The 19259-nt window shown below is 44.1% G+C and overlaps 10 non-coding genes and 14 pseudogenes across 10 annotated transcripts; all 24 read right to left on the reverse strand.

The window, feature by feature from the left end:
• Positions 1-49: 49 nt before the first annotated feature.
• On the reverse strand, positions 50-167 carry LOC140020002 (5S ribosomal RNA; annotated as a pseudogene).
• A 412-nt stretch (positions 168-579) lies between these two features.
• Positions 580-698, reverse strand: LOC140018048 (5S ribosomal RNA). The gene has a single exon (XR_011824350.1). It is a non-coding gene; the product is annotated as a 5S ribosomal RNA (ribosomal RNA).
• Positions 699-1617: 919 nt separating this feature from the next.
• LOC140020003 (5S ribosomal RNA) lies at positions 1618-1735 on the reverse strand (annotated as a pseudogene).
• Positions 1736-2147: 412 nt separating this feature from the next.
• LOC140018060 (5S ribosomal RNA) lies at positions 2148-2266 on the reverse strand. Its single transcript, XR_011824362.1, has one exon. It is a non-coding gene; the product is annotated as a 5S ribosomal RNA (ribosomal RNA).
• A 914-nt stretch (positions 2267-3180) lies between these two features.
• LOC140020004 (5S ribosomal RNA) lies at positions 3181-3298 on the reverse strand (annotated as a pseudogene).
• A 412-nt stretch (positions 3299-3710) lies between these two features.
• LOC140018069 (5S ribosomal RNA) lies at positions 3711-3829 on the reverse strand. The gene has a single exon (XR_011824372.1). It is a non-coding gene; the product is annotated as a 5S ribosomal RNA (ribosomal RNA).
• A 919-nt stretch (positions 3830-4748) lies between these two features.
• On the reverse strand, positions 4749-4866 carry LOC140020006 (5S ribosomal RNA; annotated as a pseudogene).
• Positions 4867-5780: 914 nt separating this feature from the next.
• LOC140020007 (5S ribosomal RNA) lies at positions 5781-5898 on the reverse strand (annotated as a pseudogene).
• A 412-nt stretch (positions 5899-6310) lies between these two features.
• Positions 6311-6429, reverse strand: LOC140018080 (5S ribosomal RNA). Its single transcript, XR_011824383.1, has one exon. It is a non-coding gene; the product is annotated as a 5S ribosomal RNA (ribosomal RNA).
• Positions 6430-7348: 919 nt separating this feature from the next.
• LOC140020008 (5S ribosomal RNA) lies at positions 7349-7466 on the reverse strand (annotated as a pseudogene).
• A 412-nt stretch (positions 7467-7878) lies between these two features.
• LOC140018091 (5S ribosomal RNA) lies at positions 7879-7997 on the reverse strand. The gene has a single exon (XR_011824394.1). It is a non-coding gene; the product is annotated as a 5S ribosomal RNA (ribosomal RNA).
• Positions 7998-8911: 914 nt separating this feature from the next.
• Positions 8912-9029, reverse strand: LOC140020009 (5S ribosomal RNA; annotated as a pseudogene).
• Positions 9030-9441: 412 nt separating this feature from the next.
• On the reverse strand, positions 9442-9560 carry LOC140018102 (5S ribosomal RNA). The gene has a single exon (XR_011824405.1). It is a non-coding gene; the product is annotated as a 5S ribosomal RNA (ribosomal RNA).
• A 919-nt stretch (positions 9561-10479) lies between these two features.
• Positions 10480-10597, reverse strand: LOC140020010 (5S ribosomal RNA; annotated as a pseudogene).
• Positions 10598-11511: 914 nt separating this feature from the next.
• On the reverse strand, positions 11512-11629 carry LOC140020012 (5S ribosomal RNA; annotated as a pseudogene).
• Positions 11630-12041: 412 nt separating this feature from the next.
• LOC140018113 (5S ribosomal RNA) lies at positions 12042-12160 on the reverse strand. The gene has a single exon (XR_011824415.1). It is a non-coding gene; the product is annotated as a 5S ribosomal RNA (ribosomal RNA).
• Positions 12161-13079: 919 nt separating this feature from the next.
• On the reverse strand, positions 13080-13197 carry LOC140020013 (5S ribosomal RNA; annotated as a pseudogene).
• A 412-nt stretch (positions 13198-13609) lies between these two features.
• On the reverse strand, positions 13610-13728 carry LOC140018123 (5S ribosomal RNA). The gene has a single exon (XR_011824425.1). It is a non-coding gene; the product is annotated as a 5S ribosomal RNA (ribosomal RNA).
• A 914-nt stretch (positions 13729-14642) lies between these two features.
• On the reverse strand, positions 14643-14760 carry LOC140020014 (5S ribosomal RNA; annotated as a pseudogene).
• Positions 14761-15172: 412 nt separating this feature from the next.
• Positions 15173-15291, reverse strand: LOC140018134 (5S ribosomal RNA). The gene has a single exon (XR_011824436.1). It is a non-coding gene; the product is annotated as a 5S ribosomal RNA (ribosomal RNA).
• Positions 15292-16210: 919 nt separating this feature from the next.
• Positions 16211-16328, reverse strand: LOC140020015 (5S ribosomal RNA; annotated as a pseudogene).
• Positions 16329-16740: 412 nt separating this feature from the next.
• LOC140018145 (5S ribosomal RNA) lies at positions 16741-16859 on the reverse strand. Its single transcript, XR_011824447.1, has one exon. It is a non-coding gene; the product is annotated as a 5S ribosomal RNA (ribosomal RNA).
• A 945-nt stretch (positions 16860-17804) lies between these two features.
• Positions 17805-17922, reverse strand: LOC140018663 (5S ribosomal RNA; annotated as a pseudogene).
• Positions 17923-18841: 919 nt separating this feature from the next.
• Positions 18842-18959, reverse strand: LOC140020655 (5S ribosomal RNA; annotated as a pseudogene).
• Positions 18960-19259: the final 300 nt, after the last annotated feature.

Consider the following 19259-nt stretch of genomic DNA (forward strand, 5'->3'; position numbering starts at 1 on the left):
CCCTACCCATACTCGCAATAATTTCAGCGATCCGATCCGGATCCGGGTCTAGACCCGACCCGTTGACAGGCCTAGGGTCACCCATCCTAGTACTACTGTCGCCCAAGCACGCTTAACTTCGGAGTTCTGAAGGGATCCGGTGCATTAGTGCTGGTATGATCGCACCCGCCATGTTCCTTTCGCTTTATTCTTTTAAACTGCCACGTCCTGTGAAGCAGTTTGGCTTTTCTGGACCCGAATTCATTCTAAGCGTCAATTCATGAATTTCCTCTCATCCTTTTATTTATTTACTTTTATATTTTTTTCTTGTTGATTTGCACCTTTTTTTTTCCCTCGTCGCACAACTCTCAGTTATCCTGAAATTGATCCTTCACGCTTGCGCTTATACATTTGTGCCGACAACTTTGACCGACGATCCGGGCTTCGATCCAGCCGTACCGTTCCTGACTTGTCTCGCGCCTTCAGATCCGCCTTCATGCTTCGATAAGAAGCAAAATATAAAGCAATCGTTCCGACGGAGCTAAATTACTACAGCATAAAGAACGAAGGGGAAATTTGGATTTCGAAACAAAAAAGTGTGGGGTGCAACACGAGGACTTCCCAGGGGGTCACCCATCCTAGTACTACTCTCGCCCAAGCACGCTTAACTTCGGAGTTCTGATGGGATCCGGTGCATTAGTGCTGGTATGATCGCACCCGCCATGTTCCTTTCGCTTTATTCTTTTAAACTGCCCCGTCCTGTGAAGCAGTGTGGGTTTTTTGGACCCGAATTCATTTTAAGCGTCAATTCAAGAATTTCCCCTCATCCTTTTATTTATTTACTTTTACATTTTTTTCTTGTTGATTTGCACCTTTTTTTTTCCCTCGTTGCGCAACTCTCAATTATCCTGAAATTGATCCTTCACGCTTGCGCTTATACATTTGCGCCGACAACTTTGACCGACAATCCGGGCTTCGATCCAGCCGTACCGTTCCTGACTTGTCTCGCGCCTTCAGATCCGCCTTCATGCTTCGATGAGAAGCAAAATATAAAGCAATCGTTCCGACGGAGCTAAGTTACTACAGCATAAAGAACGAAGGGGAAATTTGGATTTCGAAACAAAAAAGGGAGGGGTGCAACACGAGGATTTCCCAGGGGGTCACCTAGGGTGTCAGCGGGCCGGGTCCGGGCCGGAATTCATTATTCCGGACCCGGATCCGACCCGTTTACCCGACGGGCCTTTTATTCTGTGTTCCGGATCCGGACCCGGCGAGTCTCGGATCCGGGTCGGGTCTACCCGAACAAATTTGCCAAAATTTATAATTTCTGACAAAAAAGAGAAAAAGATATATTTGTAAACTAATTTCTAACTAATGCAAAGAAAAAACCAAATAAGAAAATAAATCAAATTGATTTTACTCAAATACATCATCCTAATCAAATTATATTGATAATATTTATATTTTTTAAATTATTAAATCATTTATATCCGGATCCGGGTCTAATACGGGTCGGAATACAATATTCCGTATCCGACCCGTTTTTTTGTTTGAAAAAACGGATCCGGATTCGGATAACGGAATTAAATCCCTACCCATACTCGCAATAATTTCAGCGATCCGATCCGGATCCGGGTCTAGACCCGACCCGTTGACAGGCCTAGGGTCACCCATCCTAGTACTACTGTCGCCCAAGCACGCTTAACTTCGGAGTTCTGAAGGGATCCGGTGCATTAGTGCTGGTATGATCGCACCCGCCATGTTCCTTTCGCTTTATTCTTTTAAACTGCCACGTCCTGTGAAGCAGTTTGGCTTTTCTGGACCCGAATTCATTCTAAGCGTCAATTCATGAATTTCCTCTCATCCTTTTATTTATTTACTTTTATATTTTTTTCTTGTTGATTTGCACCTTTTTTTTTCCCTCGTCGCACAACTCTCAGTTATCCTGAAATTGATCCTTCACGCTTGCGCTTATACATTTGCGCCGACAACTTTGACCGACGATCCGGGCTTCGATCCAGCCGTACCGTTCCTGACTTGTCTCGCGCCTTCAGATCCGCCTTCATGCTTCGATAAGAAGCAAAATATAAAGCAATCGTTCCGACGGAGCTAAATTACTACAGCATCAAGAACGAAGGGGAAATTTGGATTTCGAAACAAAAAAGGGAGGGGTGCAACACGAGGACTTCCCAGGGGGTCACCCATCCTAGTACTACTCTCGCCCAAGCACGCTTAACTTCGGAGTTCTGATGGGATCCGGTGCATTAGTGCTGGTATGATCGCACCCGCCATGTTCTTTTCGCTTTATTCTTTTAAACTGCCCCGTCCTGTGAAGCAGTGTGGCTTTTCTGGACCCGAATTCATTTTAAGCGTCAATTCAAGAATTTCCCCTCATCCTTTTATTTATTTACTTTTACATTTTTTTCTTGTTGATTTGCACCTTTTTTTTTCCCTCGTCGCGCAACTCTCAATTATCCTGAAATTGATCCTTCACGCTTGCGCTTATACATTTGCGCCGACAACTTTGACCGACGATCCGGGCTTCGATCCAGCCGTACCGTTCCTGACTTGTCTCGCGCCTTCAGATCCGCCTTCATGCTTCGATGAGAAGCAAAATATAAAGCAATCGTTCCGACGGAGCTAAATTACTACAGCATAAAGAACGAAGGGGAAATTTGGATTTCGAAACAAAAAAGGGAGGGGTGCAACACGGGGATTTCCCAGGGGGTCACCTAGGGGTGTCAGCGGGCCGGGTCCGGGCCGGAAATCATTATTCCGGACCCGGATCCGATCCGTTTACCCGACGGGCCTTTTATTCTGTGTTCCGGACCCGGCGAGTCTCGGATCCGGGTCGGGTCTACCCGAACAAATTTGCCAAAATTTATAATTTCTAACAAAAAAGAGAAAAAGATATATTTGTAAACTAATTTCTAACTAATGCAAAGAAAAAACCAAATAAGAAAATAAATCAAATTGATTTTACTCAAATACATCATCCTAATCAAATTATATTGATAATATTTATATTTTTTAAATTATTAAATCATTTATATCCGGATCCGGGTCTAATACGGGTCGGAATACAATATTCCGTATCCGACCCGTTTTTTTGTTTGAAAAAACGGATCCGGATTCGGGTAACGGAATTAAATCCCTACCCATACTCGCAATAATTTCAGCGATCCGATCCGGATCCGGGTCTAGACCCGACCCGTTGACAGGCCTAGGGTCACCCATCCTAGTACTACTGTCGCCCAAGCACGCTTAACTTCGGAGTTCTGAAGGGATCCGGTGCATTAGTGCTGGTATGATCGCACCCGCCATGTTCCTTTCGCTTTATTCTTTTAAACTGCCACGTCCTGTGAAGCAGTTTGGCTTTTCTGGACCCGAATTCATTCTAAGCGTCAATTCATGAATTTCCTCTCATCCTTTTATTTATTTACTTTTATATTTTTTTCTTGTTGATTTGCACCTTTTTTTTTCCCTCGTCGCACAACTCTCAGTTATCCTGAAATTGATCCTTCACGCTTGCGCTTATACATTTGTGCCGACAACTTTGACCGACGATCCGGGCTTCGATCCAGCCGTACCGTTCCTGACTTGTCTCGCGCCTTCAGATCCGCCTTCATGCTTCGATAAGAAGCAAAATATAAAGCAATCGTTCCGACGGAGCTAAATTACTACAGCATAAAGAACGAAGGGGAAATTTGGATTTCGAAACAAAAAAGTGTGGGGTGCAACACGAGGACTTCCCAGGGGGTCACCCATCCTAGTACTACTCTCGCCCAAGCACGCTTAACTTCGGAGTTCTGATGGGATCCGGTGCATTAGTGCTGGTATGATCGCACCCGCCATGTTCCTTTCGCTTTATTCTTTTAAACTGCCCCGTCCTGTGAAGCAGTGTGGGTTTTTTGGACCCGAATTCATTTTAAGCGTCAATTCAAGAATTTCCCCTCATCCTTTTATTTATTTACTTTTACATTTTTTTCTTGTTGATTTGCACCTTTTTTTTTCCCTCGTTGCGCAACTCTCAATTATCCTGAAATTGATCCTTCACGCTTGCGCTTATACATTTGCGCCGACAACTTTGACCGACAATCCGGGCTTCGATCCAGCCGTACCGTTCCTGACTTGTCTCGCGCCTTCAGATCCGCCTTCATGCTTCGATGAGAAGCAAAATATAAAGCAATCGTTCCGACGGAGCTAAGTTACTACAGCATAAAGAACGAAGGGGAAATTTGGATTTCGAAACAAAAAAGGGAGGGGTGCAACACGAGGATTTCCCAGGGGGTCACCTAGGGTGTCAGCGGGCCGGGTCCGGGCCGGAATTCATTATTCCGGACCCGGATCCGACCCGTTTACCCGACGGGCCTTTTATTCTGTGTTCCGGATCCGGACCCGGCGAGTCTCGGATCCGGGTCGGGTCTACCCGAACAAATTTGCCAAAATTTATAATTTCTGACAAAAAAGAGAAAAAGATATATTTGTAAACTAATTTCTAACTAATGCAAAGAAAAAACCAAATAAGAAAATAAATCAAATTGATTTTACTCAAATACATCATCCTAATCAAATTATATTGATAATATTTATATTTTTTAAATTATTAAATCATTTATATCCGGATCCGGGTCTAATACGGGTCGGAATACAATATTCCGTATCCGACCCGTTTTTTTGTTTGAAAAAACGGATCCGGATTCGGATAACGGAATTAAATCCCTACCCATACTCGCAATAATTTCAGCGATCCGATCCGGATCCGGGTCTAGACCCGACCCGTTGACAGGCCTAGGGTCACCCATCCTAGTACTACTGTCGCCCAAGCACGCTTAACTTCGGAGTTCTGAAGGGATCCGGTGCATTAGTGCTGGTATGATCGCACCCGCCATGTTCCTTTCGCTTTATTCTTTTAAACTGCCACGTCCTGTGAAGCAGTTTGGCTTTTCTGGACCCGAATTCATTCTAAGCGTCAATTCATGAATTTCCTCTCATCCTTTTATTTATTTACTTTTACATTTTTTTCTTGTTGATTTGCACCTTTTTTTTTCCCTCGTCGCGCAACTCTCAATTATCCTGAAATTGATCCTTCACGCTTGCGCTTATACATTTGCGCCGACAACTTTGACCGACGATCCGGGCTTCGATCCAGCCGTACCGTTCCTGACTTGTCTCGCGCCTTCAGATCCGCCTTCATGCTTCGATGAGAAGCAAAATATAAAGCAATCGTTCCGACGGAGCTAAATTACTACAGCATAAAGAACGAAGGGGAAATTTGGATTTCGAAACAAAAAAGGGAGGGGTGCAACACGGGGATTTCCCAGGGGGTCACCTAGGGGTGTCAGCGGGCCGGGTCCGGGCCGGAAATCATTATTCCGGACCCGGATCCGATCCGTTTACCCGACGGGCCTTTTATTCTGTGTTCCGGACCCGGCGAGTCTCGGATCCGGGTCGGGTCTACCCGAACAAATTTGCCAAAATTTATAATTTCTAACAAAAAAGAGAAAAAGATATATTTGTAAACTAATTTCTAACTAATGCAAAGAAAAAACCAAATAAGAAAATAAATCAAATTGATTTTACTCAAATACATCATCCTAATCAAATTATATTGATAATATTTATATTTTTTAAATTATTAAATCATTTATATCCGGATCCGGGTCTAATACGGGTCGGAATACAATATTCCGTATCCGACCCGTTTTTTTGTTTGAAAAAACGGATCCGGATTCGGGTAACGGAATTAAATCCCTACCCATACTCGCAATAATTTCAGCGATCCGATCCGGATCCGGGTCTAGACCCGACCCGTTGACAGGCCTAGGGTCACCCATCCTAGTACTACTGTCGCCCAAGCACGCTTAACTTCGGAGTTCTGAAGGGATCCGGTGCATTAGTGCTGGTATGATCGCACCCGCCATGTTCCTTTCGCTTTATTCTTTTAAACTGCCACGTCCTGTGAAGCAGTTTGGCTTTTCTGGACCCGAATTCATTCTAAGCGTCAATTCATGAATTTCCTCTCATCCTTTTATTTATTTACTTTTATATTTTTTTCTTGTTGATTTGCACCTTTTTTTTTCCCTCGTCGCACAACTCTCAGTTATCCCGAAATTGATCCTTCACGCTTGCGCTTATACATTTGCGCCGACAACTTTGACCGACGATCCGGGCTTCGATCCAGCCGTACCGTTCCTGACTTGTCTCGCGCCTTCAGATCCGCCTTCATGCTTCGATAAGAAGCAAAATATAAAGCAATCGTTCCGACGGAGCTAAATTACTACAGCATAAAGAACGAAGGGGAAATTTGGATTTCGAAACAAAAAAGTGTGGGGTGCAACACGAGGACTTCCCAGGGGGTCACCCATCCTAGTACTACTCTCGCCCAAGCACGCTTAACTTCGGAGTTCTGATGGGATCCGGTGCATTAGTGCTGGTATGATCGCACCCGCCATGTTCCTTTCGCTTTATTCTTTTAAACTGCCCCGTCCTGTGAAGCAGTGTGGGTTTTTTGGACCCGAATTCATTTTAAGCGTCAATTCAAGAATTTCCCCTCATCCTTTTATTTATTTACTTTTACATTTTTTTCTTGTTGATTTGCACCTTTTTTTTTCCCTCGTTGCGCAACTCTCAATTATCCTGAAATTGATCCTTCACGCTTGCGCTTATACATTTGCGCCGACAACTTTGACCGACAATCCGGGCTTCGATCCAGCCGTACCGTTCCTGACTTGTCTCGCGCCTTCAGATCCGCCTTCATGCTTCGATGAGAAGCAAAATATAAAGCAATCGTTCCGACGGAGCTAAGTTACTACAGCATAAAGAACGAAGGGGAAATTTGGATTTCGAAACAAAAAAGGGAGGGGTGCAACACGAGGATTTCCCAGGGGGTCACCTAGGGTGTCAGCGGGGCGGGTCCGGGCCGGAATTCATTATTCCGGACCCGGATCCGACCCGTTTACCCGACGGGCCTTTTATTCTGTGTTCCGGATCCGGACCCGGCGAGTCTCGGATCCGGGTCGGGTCTACCCGAACAAATTTGCCAAAATTTATAATTTCTGACAAAAAAGAGAAAAAGATATATTTGTAAACTAATTTCTAACTAATGCAAAGAAAAAACCAAATAAGAAAATAAATCAAATTGATTTTACTCAAATACATCATCCTAATCAAATTATATTGATAATATTTATATTTTTTAAATTATTAAATCATTTATATCCGGATCCGGGTCTAATACGGGTCGGAATACAATATTCCGTATCCGACCCGTTTTTTTGTTTGAAAAAACGGATCCGGATTCGGATAACGGAATTAAATCCCTACCCATACTCGCAATAATTTCAGCGATCCGATCCGGATCCGGGTCTAGACCCGACCCGTTGACAGGCCTAGGGTCACCCATCCTAGTACTACTGTCGCCCAAGCACGCTTAACTTCGGAGTTCTGAAGGGATCCGGTGCATTAGTGCTGGTATGATCGCACCCGCCATGTTCCTTTCGCTTTATTCTTTTAAACTGCCACGTCCTGTGAAGCAGTTTGGCTTTTCTGGACCCGAATTCATTCTAAGCGTCAATTCATGAATTTCCTCTCATCCTTTTATTTATTTACTTTTATATTTTTTTCTTGTTGATTTGCACCTTTTTTTTTCCCTCGTCGCACAACTCTCAGTTATCCCGAAATTGATCCTTCACGCTTGCGCTTATACATTTGCGCCGACAACTTTGACCGACGATCCGGGCTTCGATCCAGCCGTACCGTTCCTGACTTGTCTCGCGCCTTCAGATCCGCCTTCATGCTTCGATAAGAAGCAAAATATAAAGCAATCGTTCCGACGGAGCTAAATTACTACAGCATCAAGAACGAAGGGGAAATTTGGATTTCGAAACAAAAAAGGGAGGGGTGCAACACGAGGACTTCCCAGGGGGTCACCCATCCTAGTACTACTCTCGCCCAAGCACGCTTAACTTCGGAGTTCTGATGGGATCCGGTGCATTAGTGCTGGTATGATCGCACCCGCCATGTTCTTTTCGCTTTATTCTTTTAAACTGCCCCGTCCTGTGAAGCAGTGTGGCTTTTCTGGACCCGAATTCATTTTAAGCGTCAATTCAAGAATTTCCCCTCATCCTTTTATTTATTTACTTTTACATTTTTTTCTTGTTGATTTGCACCTTTTTTTTTCCCTCGTCGCGCAACTCTCAATTATCCTGAAATTGATCCTTCACGCTTGCGCTTATACATTTGCGCCGACAACTTTGACCGACGATCCGGGCTTCGATCCAGCCGTACCGTTCCTGACTTGTCTCGCGCCTTCAGATCCGCCTTCATGCTTCGATGAGAAGCAAAATATAAAGCAATCGTTCCGACGGAGCTAAATTACTACAGCATAAAGAACGAAGGGGAAATTTGGATTTCGAAACAAAAAAGGGAGGGGTGCAACACGGGGATTTCCCAGGGGGTCACCTAGGGGTGTCAGCGGGCCGGGTCCGGGCCGGAAATCATTATTCCGGACCCGGATCCGATCCGTTTACCCGACGGGCCTTTTATTCTGTGTTCCGGACCCGGCGAGTCTCGGATCCGGGTCGGGTCTACCCGAACAAATTTGCCAAAATTTATAATTTCTAACAAAAAAGAGAAAAAGATATATTTGTAAACTAATTTCTAACTAATGCAAAGAAAAAACCAAATAAGAAAATAAATCAAATTGATTTTACTCAAATACATCATCCTAATCAAATTATATTGATAATATTTATATTTTTTAAATTATTAAATCATTTATATCCGGATCCGGGTCTAATACGGGTCGGAATACAATATTCCGTATCCGACCCGTTTTTTTGTTTGAAAAAACGGATCCGGATTCGGGTAACGGAATTAAATCCCTACCCATACTCGCAATAATTTCAGCGATCCGATCCGGATCCGGGTCTAGACCCGACCCGTTGACAGGCCTAGGGTCACCCATCCTAGTACTACTGTCGCCCAAGCACGCTTAACTTCGGAGTTCTGAAGGGATCCGGTGCATTAGTGCTGGTATGATCGCACCCGCCATGTTCCTTTCGCTTTATTCTTTTAAACTGCCACGTCCTGTGAAGCAGTTTGGCTTTTCTGGACCCGAATTCATTCTAAGCGTCAATTCATGAATTTCCTCTCATCCTTTTATTTATTTACTTTTATATTTTTTTCTTGTTGATTTGCACCTTTTTTTTTCCCTCGTCGCACAACTCTCAGTTATCCTGAAATTGATCCTTCACGCTTGCGCTTATACATTTGTGCCGACAACTTTGACCGACGATCCGGGCTTCGATCCAGCCGTACCGTTCCTGACTTGTCTCGCGCCTTCAGATCCGCCTTCATGCTTCGATAAGAAGCAAAATATAAAGCAATCGTTCCGACGGAGCTAAATTACTACAGCATAAAGAACGAAGGGGAAATTTGGATTTCGAAACAAAAAAGTGTGGGGTGCAACACGAGGACTTCCCAGGGGGTCACCCATCCTAGTACTACTCTCGCCCAAGCACGCTTAACTTCGGAGTTCTGATGGGATCCGGTGCATTAGTGCTGGTATGATCGCACCCGCCATGTTCCTTTCGCTTTATTCTTTTAAACTGCCCCGTCCTGTGAAGCAGTGTGGGTTTTTTGGACCCGAATTCATTTTAAGCGTCAATTCAAGAATTTCCCCTCATCCTTTTATTTATTTACTTTTACATTTTTTTCTTGTTGATTTGCACCTTTTTTTTTCCCTCGTTGCGCAACTCTCAATTATCCTGAAATTGATCCTTCACGCTTGCGCTTATACATTTGCGCCGACAACTTTGACCGACAATCCGGGCTTCGATCCAGCCGTACCGTTCCTGACTTGTCTCGCGCCTTCAGATCCGCCTTCATGCTTCGATGAGAAGCAAAATATAAAGCAATCGTTCCGACGGAGCTAAGTTACTACAGCATAAAGAACGAAGGGGAAATTTGGATTTCGAAACAAAAAAGGGAGGGGTGCAACACGAGGATTTCCCAGGGGGTCACCTAGGGTGTCAGCGGGCCGGGTCCGGGCCGGAATTCATTATTCCGGACCCGGATCCGACCCGTTTACCCGACGGGCCTTTTATTCTGTGTTCCGGATCCGGACCCGGCGAGTCTCGGATCCGGGTCGGGTCTACCCGAACAAATTTGCCAAAATTTATAATTTCTGACAAAAAAGAGAAAAAGATATATTTGTAAACTAATTTCTAACTAATGCAAAGAAAAAACCAAATAAGAAAATAAATCAAATTGATTTTACTCAAATACATCATCCTAATCAAATTATATTGATAATATTTATATTTTTTAAATTATTAAATCATTTATATCCGGATCCGGGTCTAATACGGGTCGGAATACAATATTCCGTATCCGACCCGTTTTTTTGTTTGAAAAAACGGATCCGGATTCGGATAACGGAATTAAATCCCTACCCATACTCGCAATAATTTCAGCGATCCGATCCGGATCCGGGTCTAGACCCGACCCGTTGACAGGCCTAGGGTCACCCATCCTAGTACTACTGTCGCCCAAGCACGCTTAACTTCGGAGTTCTGAAGGGATCCGGTGCATTAGTGCTGGTATGATCGCACCCGCCATGTTCCTTTCGCTTTATTCTTTTAAACTGCCACGTCCTGTGAAGCAGTTTGGCTTTTCTGGACCCGAATTCATTCTAAGCGTCAATTCATGAATTTCCTCTCATCCTTTTATTTATTTACTTTTACATTTTTTTCTTGTTGATTTGCACCTTTTTTTTTCCCTCGTCGCGCAACTCTCAATTATCCTGAAATTGATCCTTCACGCTTGCGCTTATACATTTGCGCCGACAACTTTGACCGACGATCCGGGCTTCGATCCAGCCGTACCGTTCCTGACTTGTCTCGCGCCTTCAGATCCGCCTTCATGCTTCGATGAGAAGCAAAATATAAAGCAATCGTTCCGACGGAGCTAAATTACTACAGCATAAAGAACGAAGGGGAAATTTGGATTTCGAAACAAAAAAGGGAGGGGTGCAACACGGGGATTTCCCAGGGGGTCACCTAGGGGTGTCAGCGGGCCGGGTCCGGGCCGGAAATCATTATTCCGGACCCGGATCCGATCCGTTTACCCGACGGGCCTTTTATTCTGTGTTCCGGACCCGGCGAGTCTCGGATCCGGGTCGGGTCTACCCGAACAAATTTGCCAAAATTTATAATTTCTAACAAAAAAGAGAAAAAGATATATTTGTAAACTAATTTCTAACTAATGCAAAGAAAAAACCAAATAAGAAAATAAATCAAATTGATTTTACTCAAATACATCATCCTAATCAAATTATATTGATAATATTTATATTTTTTAAATTATTAAATCATTTATATCCGGATCCGGGTCTAATACGGGTCGGAATACAATATTCCGTATCCGACCCGTTTTTTTGTTTGAAAAAACGGATCCGGATTCGGGTAACGGAATTAAATCCCTACCCATACTCGCAATAATTTCAGCGATCCGATCCGGATCCGGGTCTAGACCCGACCCGTTGACAGGCCTAGGGTCACCCATCCTAGTACTACTGTCGCCCAAGCACGCTTAACTTCGGAGTTCTGAAGGGATCCGGTGCATTAGTGCTGGTATGATCGCACCCGCCATGTTCCTTTCGCTTTATTCTTTTAAACTGCCACGTCCTGTGAAGCAGTTTGGCTTTTCTGGACCCGAATTCATTCTAAGCGTCAATTCATGAATTTCCTCTCATCCTTTTATTTATTTACTTTTATATTTTTTTCTTGTTGATTTGCACCTTTTTTTTTCCCTCGTCGCACAACTCTCAGTTATCCCGAAATTGATCCTTCACGCTTGCGCTTATACATTTGCGCCGACAACTTTGACCGACGATCCGGGCTTCGATCCAGCCGTACCGTTCCTGACTTGTCTCGCGCCTTCAGATCCGCCTTCATGCTTCGATAAGAAGCAAAATATAAAGCAATCGTTCCGACGGAGCTAAATTACTACAGCATAAAGAACGAAGGGGAAATTTGGATTTCGAAACAAAAAAGTGTGGGGTGCAACACGAGGACTTCCCAGGGGGTCACCCATCCTAGTACTACTCTCGCCCAAGCACGCTTAACTTCGGAGTTCTGATGGGATCCGGTGCATTAGTGCTGGTATGATCGCACCCGCCATGTTCCTTTCGCTTTATTCTTTTAAACTGCCCCGTCCTGTGAAGCAGTGTGGGTTTTTTGGACCCGAATTCATTTTAAGCGTCAATTCAAGAATTTCCCCTCATCCTTTTATTTATTTACTTTTACATTTTTTTCTTGTTGATTTGCACCTTTTTTTTTCCCTCGTTGCGCAACTCTCAATTATCCTGAAATTGATCCTTCACGCTTGCGCTTATACATTTGCGCCGACAACTTTGACCGACAATCCGGGCTTCGATCCAGCCGTACCGTTCCTGACTTGTCTCGCGCCTTCAGATCCGCCTTCATGCTTCGATGAGAAGCAAAATATAAAGCAATCGTTCCGACGGAGCTAAGTTACTACAGCATAAAGAACGAAGGGGAAATTTGGATTTCGAAACAAAAAAGGGAGGGGTGCAACACGAGGATTTCCCAGGGGGTCACCTAGGGTGTCAGCGGGGCGGGTCCGGGCCGGAATTCATTATTCCGGACCCGGATCCGACCCGTTTACCCGACGGGCCTTTTATTCTGTGTTCCGGATCCGGACCCGGCGAGTCTCGGATCCGGGTCGGGTCTACCCGAACAAATTTGCCAAAATTTATAATTTCTGACAAAAAAGAGAAAAAGATATATTTGTAAACTAATTTCTAACTAATGCAAAGAAAAAACCAAATAAGAAAATAAATCAAATTGATTTTACTCAAATACATCATCCTAATCAAATTATATTGATAATATTTATATTTTTTAAATTATTAAATCATTTATATCCGGATCCGGGTCTAATACGGGTCGGAATACAATATTCCGTATCCGACCCGTTTTTTTGTTTGAAAAAACGGATCCGGATTCGGATAACGGAATTAAATCCCTACCCATACTCGCAATAATTTCAGCGATCCGATCCGGATCCGGGTCTAGACCCGACCCGTTGACAGGCCTAGGGTCACCCATCCTAGTACTACTGTCGCCCAAGCACGCTTAACTTCGGAGTTCTGAAGGGATCCGGTGCATTAGTGCTGGTATGATCGCACCCGCCATGTTCCTTTCGCTTTATTCTTTTAAACTGCCACGTCCTGTGAAGCAGTTTGGCTTTTCTGGACCCGAATTCATTCTAAGCGTCAATTCATGAATTTCCTCTCATCCTTTTATTTATTTACTTTTATATTTTTTTCTTGTTGATTTGCACCTTTTTTTTTCCCTCGTCGCACAACTCTCAGTTATCCCGAAATTGATCCTTCACGCTTGCGCTTATACATTTGCGCCGACAACTTTGACCGACGATCCGGGCTTCGATCCAGCCGTACCGTTCCTGACTTGTCTCGCGCCTTCAGATCCGCCTTCATGCTTCGATAAGAAGCAAAATATAAAGCAATCGTTCCGACGGAGCTAAATTACTACAGCATCAAGAACGAAGGGGAAATTTGGATTTCGAAACAAAAAAGGGAGGGGTGCAACACGAGGACTTCCCAGGGGGTCACCCATCCTAGTACTACTCTCGCCCAAGCACGCTTAACTTCGGAGTTCTGATGGGATCCGGTGCATTAGTGCTGGTATGATCGCACCCGCCATGTTCTTTTCGCTTTATTCTTTTAAACTGCCCCGTCCTGTGAAGCAGTGTGGCTTTTCTGGACCCGAATTCATTTTAAGCGTCAATTCAAGAATTTCCCCTCATCCTTTTATTTATTTACTTTTACATTTTTTTCTTGTTGATTTGCACCTTTTTTTTTCCCTCGTCGCGCAACTCTCAATTATCCTGAAATTGATCCTTCACGCTTGCGCTTATACATTTGCGCCGACAACTTTGACCGACGATCCGGGCTTCGATCCAGCCGTACCGTTCCTGACTTGTCTCGCGCCTTCAGATCCGCCTTCATGCTTCGATGAGAAGCAAAATATAAAGCAATCGTTCCGACGGAGCTAAATTACTACAGCATAAAGAACGAAGGGGAAATTTGGATTTCGAAACAAAAAAGGGAGGGGTGCAACACGGGGATTTCCCAGGGGGTCACCTAGGGGTGTCAGCGGGCCGGGTCCGGGCCGGAAATCATTATTCCGGACCCGGATCCGATCCGTTTACCCGACGGGCCTTTTATTCTGTGTTCCGGACCCGGCGAGTCTCGGATCCGGGTCGGGTCTACCCGAACAAATTTGCCAAAATTTATAATTTCTAACAAAAAAGAGAAAAAGATATATTTGTAAACTAATTTCTAACTAATGCAAAGAAAAAACCAAATAAGAAAATAAATCAAATTGATTTTACTCAAATACATCATCCTAATCAAATTATATTGATAATATTTATATTTTTTAAATTATTAAATCATTTATATCCGGATCCGGGTCTAATACGGGTCGGAATACAATATTCCGTATCCGACCCGTTTTTTTGTTTGAAAAAACGGATCCGGATTCGGGTAACGGAATTAAATCCCTACCCATACTCGCAATAATTTCAGCGATCCGATCCGGATCCGGGTCTAGACCCGACCCGTTGACAGGCCTAGGGTCACCCATCCTAGTACTACTGTCGCCCAAGCACGCTTAACTTCGGAGTTCTGAAGGGATCCGGTGCATTAGTGCTGGTATGATCGCACCCGCCATGTTCCTTTCGCTTTATTCTTTTAAACTGCCACGTCCTGTGAAGCAGTTTGGCTTTTCTGGACCCGAATTCATTCTAAGCGTCAATTCATGAATTTCCTCTCATCCTTTTATTTATTTACTTTTATATTTTTTTCTTGTTGATTTGCACCTTTTTTTTTCCCTCGTCGCACAACTCTCAGTTATCCTGAAATTGATCCTTCACGCTTGCGCTTATACATTTGTGCCGACAACTTTGACCGACGATCCGGGCTTCGATCCAGCCGTACCGTTCCTGACTTGTCTCGCGCCTTCAGATCCGCCTTCATGCTTCGATAAGAAGCAAAATATAAAGCAATCGTTCCGACGGAGCTAAATTACTACAGCATAAAGAACGAAGGGGAAATTTGGATTTCGAAACAAAAAAGTGTGGGGTGCAACACGAGGACTTCCCAGGGGGTCACCCATCCTAGTACTACTCTCGCCCAAGCACGCTTAACTTCGGAGTTCTGATGGGATCCGGTGCATTAGTGCTGGTATGATCGCACCCGCCATGTTCCTTTCGCTTTATTCTTTTAAACTGCCCCGTCCTGTGAAGCAGTGTGGGTTTTTTGGACCCGAATTCATTTTAAGCGTCAATTCAAGAATTTCCCCTCATCCTTTTATTTATTTACTTTTACATTTTTTTCTTGTTGATTTGCACCTTTTTTTTTCCCTCGTTGCGCAACTCTCAATTATCCTGAAATTGATCCTTCACGCTTGCGCTTATACATTTGCGCCGACAACTTTGACCGACAATCCGGGCTTCGATCCAGCCGTACCGTTCCTGACTTGTCTCGCGCCTTCAGATCCGCCTTCATGCTTCGATGAGAAGCAAAATATAAAGCAATCGTTCCGACGGAGCTAAGTTACTACAGCATAAAGAACGAAGGGGAAATTTGGATTTCGAAACAAAAAAGGGAGGGGTGCAACACGAGGATTTCCCAGGGGGTCACCTAGGGTGTCAGCGGGCCGGGTCCGGGCCGGAATTCATTATTCCGGACCCGGATCCGACCCGTTTACCCGACGGGCCTTTTATTCTGTGTTCCGGATCCGGACCCGGCGAGTCTCGGATCCGGGTCGGGTCTACCCGAACAAATTTGCCAAAATTTATAATTTCTGACAAAAAAGAGAAAAAGATATATTTGTAAACTAATTTCTAACTAATGCAAAGAAAAAACCAAATAAGAAAATAAATCAAATTGATTTTACTCAAATACATCATCCTAATCAAATTATATTGATAATATTTATATTTTTTAAATTATTAAATCATTTATATCCGGATCCGGGTCTAATACGGGTCGGAATACAATATTCCGTATCCGACCCGTTTTTTTGTTTGAAAAAACGGATCCGGATTCGGATAACGGAATTAAATCCCTACCCATACTCGCAATAATTTCAGCGATCCGATCCGGATCCGGGTCTAGACCCGACCCGTTGACAGGCCTAGGGTCACCCATCCTAGTACTACTGTCGCCCAAGCACGCTTAACTTCGGAGTTCTGAAGGGATCCGGTGCATTAGTGCTGGTATGATCGCACCCGCCATGTTCCTTTCGCTTTATTCTTTTAAACTGCCACGTCCTGTGAAGCAGTTTGGCTTTTCTGGACCCGAATTCATTCTAAGCGTCAATTCATGAATTTCCTCTCATCCTTTTATTTATTTACTTTTATATTTTTTTCTTGTTGATTTGCACCTTTTTTTTTCCCTCGTCGCACAACTCTCAGTTATCCTGAAATTGATCCTTCACGCTTGCGCTTATACATTTGCGCCGACAACTTTGACCGACGATCCGGGCTTCGATCCAGCCGTACCGTTCCTGACTTGTCTCGCGCCTTCAGATCCGCCTTCATGCTTCGATAAGAAGCAAAATATAAAGCAATCGTTCCGACGGAGCTAAATTACTACAGCATAAAGAACGAAGGGGAAATTTGGATTTCGAAACAAAAAAGTGTGGGGTGCAACACGAGGACTTCCCAGGGGGTCACCCATCCTAGTACTACTCTCGCCCAAGCACGCTTAACTTCGGAGTTCTGATGGGATCCGGTGCATTAGTGCTGGTATGATCGCACCCGCCATGTTCCTTTCGCTTTATTCTTTTAAACTGCCCCGTCCTGTGAAGCAGTGTGGGTTTTTTGGACCCGAATTCATTTTAAGCGTCAATTCAAGAATTTCCCCTCATCCTTTTATTTATTTACTTTTACATTTTTTTCTTGTTGATTTGCACCTTTTTTTTTCCCTCGTTGCGCAACTCTCAATTATCCCGAAATTGATCCTTCACGCTTGCGCTTATACATTTGCGCCGACAACTTTGACCGACGATCCGGGCTTCGATCCAGCCGTACCGTTCCTGACTTGTCTCGCGCGTTCAGATCCGCCTTCATGCTTCGATGAGAAGCAAAATATAAAGCAATCGGTCCGACGGAGCTAAATTACTACAGCATAAAGAACGAAGGGGAAATTTGGATTTCGAAACAAAAAAGGGAGGGGTGCAACACGAGGATTTCCCAAGGGGTCACCTAGGGGTGTCAGCGGGCCGGGTCCGGGCCGGAATTCATTATTCCGGACCCGGACCCGAATTACTATGCCGGACCCGGATCCGACCCGTTTACCCGACGGGCCTTTTATTCTGTGTTCCGGATCCGGACCCGGCGAGTCTCGGATCCGGGTCGGGTCTACCCGAACAAATTTGCCAAAATTTATAATTTCTGACAAAAAAGAGAAAAAGATATATTTGTAAACTAATTTCTAACTAATGCAAAGAAAAAACCAAATAAGAAAATAAATCAAATTGATTTTACTCAAATATATCATCCTAATCAAATTATATTGATAATATTTATATTTTTTAAATTATTAAATCATTTATATCCGGATCCGGGTCTAATACGGGTCGGAATACTATATTCCGTATCCGACACGTTTTTTTGTTTGAAAAAACGGATCCGGATCCGGGTAACGGAATTAAATCCCTACCCATACCCGCAATAATTTCAGCGATCCGATCCGGATCCGGGTCTAGACCCGACCCGTTGACAGGCCTAGGGTCACCCATCCTAGTACTACTGTCGCCCAAGCACGCTTAACTTCGGAGTTCTGATGGGATCCGGTGCATTAGTGCTGGTATGATCGCACCCGCCATGTTCCTTTCGCTTTATTCTTTTAAACTGCCACGTCCTGTGAAGCAGTTTGGCTTTTCAGGACCCGAATTCATTCTAAGCGTCAATTCATGAATTTCCTCTCATCCTTTTATTTATTTACTTTTATATTTTTTTCTTGTTGATTTGCACCTTTTTTTTTCCCTCGTCGCACAACTCTCAATTATCCTGAAATTGATCCTTCACGCTTGCGCTTATACATTTGCGCCGACAACTTTGACCGACGATCCGGGCTTCGATCCAGCCGTACCGTTCCTGACTTGTCTCGCGCCTTCAGATCCGCCTTCATGCTTCGATGAGAAGCAAAATATAAAGCAATCGTTCCGACGGAGCTAAGTTACTACAGCATAAAGAACGAAGGGGAAATTTGGATTTCGAAACAAAAAAGGGAGGGGTGCAACACGAGGAGTTCCCAGGGGGTCACCTAGGGTGTCAGCGGGCCGGGTCCGGGCCGGAATTCATTATTCCGGACCCGGATCCGACCCGTTTACCCGACGGGCCTTTTATTCTGTGTTCCGGATCCGGACCCGGCGAGTCTCGGATCCGGGTCGGGTCTACCCGAACAAATTTGCCAAAATTTATAATTTCTGACAAAAAAGAGAAAAAGATATATTTGTAAACTAATTTCTAACTAATGCAAAGAAAAAACCAAATAAGAAAATAAATCAAATTGATTTTACTCAAATACATCATCCTAATCAAATTATATTGATAATATATATATTTTTTAAATTATTAAATCATTTATATCCGGATCCGGATCTAATACGGGTCGGAATACTATATTCCGTATCCGACCCGTTTTTTTGTTTGAAAAAACGGATCCGGATCCGGGTAACGGAATTAAATCCCTACCCATACCCGCAATAATTTCAGCGATCCGATCCGGATCCGGGTCTAGACCCGACCCGTTGACAGGCCTAGGGTCACCCATCCTAGTACTACTGTCGCCCAAGCACGCTTAACTTCAGAGTTCTGATGGGATCCGGGGCATTAGTGCTGGTATGATCGCACCCGCCATGTTCCTTTCGTTTTATTCTTTTAAACTGCCACGCCCTGTGAAGCAGTTTGGCTTTTCTGGACCCGAATTCATTCTAAGCGTCAATTCATGAATTTCCTCTCATCCTTTTATTTATTTACTTTTATATTTTTTTCTTGTTGATTTGCACCTTTTTTTTTCCCTCGTCGCACAACTCTCAGTTATCCCGAAATTGATCCTTCACGCTTGCGCTTATACATTTGCGCCGACAACTTTGACCGACGATCCGGGCTTCGATCCAGCCGTACCGTTCCTGACTTGTCTCGCGCCTTCAGAT

The sequence above is a fragment of the Coffea arabica genome, chromosome 11c, assembly GCF_036785885.1.
Source record: "Coffea arabica cultivar ET-39 chromosome 11c, Coffea Arabica ET-39 HiFi, whole genome shotgun sequence".
NCBI lineage: Eukaryota > Viridiplantae > Streptophyta > Magnoliopsida > Gentianales > Rubiaceae > Coffea > Coffea arabica.